Source organism: Equus przewalskii, chromosome 7 (assembly GCF_037783145.1).
Source record: "Equus przewalskii isolate Varuska chromosome 7, EquPr2, whole genome shotgun sequence".
NCBI classification, from domain to species: domain Eukaryota; kingdom Metazoa; phylum Chordata; class Mammalia; order Perissodactyla; family Equidae; genus Equus; species Equus przewalskii.
In genome coordinates, this window is record NC_091837.1 from 43008775 (window position 1) to 43012967 (window position 4193).

The following is a 4193-nucleotide window of genomic DNA, read 5'->3' on the forward strand; positions in this document are numbered from 1 at the left end:
CAATTACTGAGTGCCAGGGAAATTACTAGTACTTTACAGCATCATAACTCATTGAACCCCTCAAAATAATCCTATAAATTTAGATATTAATGAAGTTAAAAATCTCCTGAGAGTCAGAAATATTCTTTTGTGATGAATATCTTTTCAATTTATACCAAATAAAAAGATAGAGAATAAAATTCTAATTTATGAATTTTCAAGATGAGGAAACTGAGACTTCGCAAGACTAATGTGCCCAAGCCTGTGCAGTTAGAGCTGGTGGCATCAGAATTTTAGTCTGAGTCTGATTCATAATCACTTCTCACCACTGCTTCCAAATTAAAAAGATGCTCCCAGCCCTGCCCTTTTTCTTAGAGAGCCCAGTTCCTTAACCACATTCCAATAAATTTCAACTGCAAATTGTATATGGCTTAGGCATTTTTCAAAAGCTAGAATTTATTATTATTTTTTTAAATATATATTTTTTATTTTTCCTTTTTTCTCCCCAAAGCCCCCTGGTACATTGTTGTATATTTTTAGTTGTGGGTCCTTCTAGATGTGGCACGGGGAATGCTGCCTCAGCATGGCCTGATGAGCAGTGCCATCTTGGCACCCAGGATCCGAACTGATGAAACCCTGGGCCGCCAAAGCGGAGCGCGAACTCAACCACTAGGCCATGGGGCCGGCCCCGAAAATCATTATTGTTACTCAAGAAATGCTTACTGTACTTAATGAAAGAACTATAAGAATATATCCTGCTTTTAGAAGCTTAACAACTAAAATATTATATGCAAAGAGGCATAATAGCTCATAGTTGACACATGCTAATGAAGAGCATAAAAAATAAAATCTTTGGGAATTTAGAGTAGAGGAAGATCTTAGGCTGAGGCAGTTGAAAAGGGCTTTGAAAAGGTAGTGGGACATAGTCGGGAAAGACAGTTCCATAAAGGCATTCCTCTAAGGGAAGATGATGGCTTAGGCAGCACTTCAAAGCCCCAAATGTGCATGACGATGGATGGAGTGCTAACGAAGCCAGAAATGGAGGGTTTGGGCGGGAGATAAAGGTGCCTGAGACTCAACACTTACAACTCTTGAATTTGAGCATGAATTTTTCCATCAAATGTCTCCAACTCTCATTCTTCTGAACTTTTCAAGGGTGAGGCCTTTATCTTATCTACCCTGATATCTTCAGTACTTGACACAATACTTTCAGTGGCTGACACAGAAAAGACATTCTGCAAATATTTGTTGAATGAATGAATGAGTCTCAGATTAAGTGAATACTCAAGGTCAAACAACTAGAAAGTGAGAGAGTTATGACTAGAGGAATCCATTTGTTTTACCCGATTCAGACATGAATTGTGAAATGTTACAGAATCATTATTTTTCCAATCTCCTTTGCTTTTTGGAAATTTTCTTGGGTGGACCTTAAGAAGCTTGTATTAGTCAAGGTTCTCCAGAGAAATGGAACCAATAGGATGTGTGCGTGTGTGTGTACCTATTGAGAGAGACAGAGAGAGAGATTGATTGACGACTTATAAGGAGTTGTCTCATGCAATTATGGAGGCTGATGAGTCCTGAAATCTGCAGGGTAAGTCAGCAAACTGGAGACCCAGAAAAGCCAATGGTGAAGTTCCAGTCTGAGTCTGAAGGCCTGACAAGGAGGAAGAACCCATGTTTTCAGGTCTAGTTTGAAGACAGGAAAAACCCAATGTCCAGTTTGAAGTCAGTCAAGCAGCAGGGTCTCCCTTACTTGGGGGAGGGTCACCCTTTTTGTTCTATTCAGGCCTTCAACTGATTGGATTAAGCCCACCCACATTAGAGAGGGCAATGTGCTTTACCCAGTCTACCCATTGAAATGTTAATCTCATGGAGAAACGTCCTCACAGACACACCCAGAATAATGTTTGACCAAATATCTTGGCAGCCTATGGCCTAGGCTTTTTTTTTTGATTTGCATTTCCCCGATGATTAGTGATGTTGAGCATCTTCACATGTGCCTATGGGCCATCTGTATATTTTCTTTGGAAAAATGTTCATATCCTCTGCCCATTTTTTGATTGGGTTGTTTTTTTTTTTGTAGTTCATTTGTGTGAGTTCTTTTTTTTCCAATTTTATTTATTTATTTTTTTAAATTGCGGTAACATTGGGTTATAACATTATATAGCTTTTGGATGTACATCATAATATATTTGGAATTCTGTGTAGATTGCATCATATTCACCACCCAAAAACTAATTATAGTCCATCCTCTCACATGTGAGCCTAATCACTCCTTTTGCCCTCCCCCCTCCCCCATGGTAACCACCAATCCATTCTCCGATGCTATGTGTTTGTTTGTTGTTGTTTTTATCTTCTACTTTGAGTGAGATCATACGGTATTTGACTTTCTCCCTCTGACGTATTTCGCTCAGCATAATACCCTCAAGGTCCATCCATGTTGTCACAAATGGCCAGATTTCATCATTTCTTATGACTGAGTAGTATTCCATTGTGTATGAATACCACATCTTCTTTATCCATTTGTCCCTTGATGGGCACTAGGTTGCTTCCAAGTCTTGGCTATTGTATATAATGCTGCAATGAACATAGAGGTGCGGGTATCTTTATGCTTTTGCGTTTTCAAGTTCTTTGGATAAATACCCAGCAGTGGGATACCTGGATCATATGGTAGATCTATTCTTAATTTTCTGAGGAATCTCCATACTGCTTTCCATAGTGGCTGTACCAGTTTGCACTCCCACCAGCCGTGTATGAGGGTTTGCATCTCTCCACATCCTCTCCAACATTTGTTGTTTCCTGTCTTGTTAATTATAGCCATTCTGAACCGAGTGAGGTGATACCTCATTGTAGTTTTGATTTGCATTTCCCTGATAGCTAATTATATTGAGCATCTTTTCATAGGCCCAGGCATGTTGATGCATAAAATTAGCCATCACAAAGCTTTATCATTCACAAGTAATGTGGTCACTTGAATAGCCCAGATCTATTCCACTGAAACGTCACGGTCTATATATTTAGCTCTAAATGTGCATGTACACAAGTCCCTTTGGTTGAGGTAGTACAGTATGGTGGTGAGGAGCGCCTCTGTTTGGGTTCGAATTCCAGCTACCACGTGTGTGACCTTGACAAGTTACTTCTCTTAGTGTCAGTTTCTCTATCCATAAATTGGGAATAGTAATTGATCGTCCACCGGAGAGCTGTTGTTATGAGAATTAAATGAAACAAGAGCATAAAGCACTTAGCACAGCGCGTGGCTTATCATAGGCACTCAGTAAGTGATGGCTACTATTTAATAAGAAATATTAATAAAAATTTAATGAATGTGGCATACCACTACTACTTCTTTGATTCTATCACCTATATATTCTTTTAAAATGTTGTTGTTTTTAATTTTAAACACTTCAGTGAAATAATAACACTCTTCCAGCGCAAGTACCATTCATTTATATTTCTGTCCTTAATTCCTAGTATAATGCCTGATACATAGTAAACACAGATAAAAATTTTAAGAATACTTAATATTGTATCAGGAAAAATATATGGTTTAGGATATTAGAATTCTGTAACCCTAAAAACATACAAATTTTGAGAATAATATTTCTTATGTACAAATGTTAACTTGAAATGAAGCATCTGGAGAAGTTATAATAGCAGAAGGCAGATTTTCATTTAATAGTTGTCAATTCTGTTGCCTTATTAACCTGCAATCTAAAACAGTTTCCATAAACAACTAAAGATGACATGAACTTTTAGTTGACTCAATCAATAAAGTATGTAATTTCTTTGCATCACAACATCTTTAAATCTCACATAATAATGGCTGGCCTGGTGGTGCAGTGGTTAAGTAAGCATGTTCTGCTTCGGTGACCCTGGGTTCACCGGTTTGGATCCTGGGTGTCAACATGGCACTGCTTGGCAAGCCATGCTGTGGTAGGCATCCCACATATAAAGTGGAGAAAGATGGGCACGGATGTTATTTCAGGGCCAGTCTTCCTCAGCGAAAAAGAGGATGATTGGCAGCAGAAGTTAGCTCAGGGCTAATCTTCCTCAAAAAAAAAAAAAAAAAAACAAACCTCAGATAATAATACCTTACATAGAATTATACATTCTACTTTTCAAATTATTTGAATATACTACCACATTTGATTTTTGCAACAATCTTGAAGAATGAGTAAGTGGATGTCATGACCCCAATTTTACAGGTAAGAAAA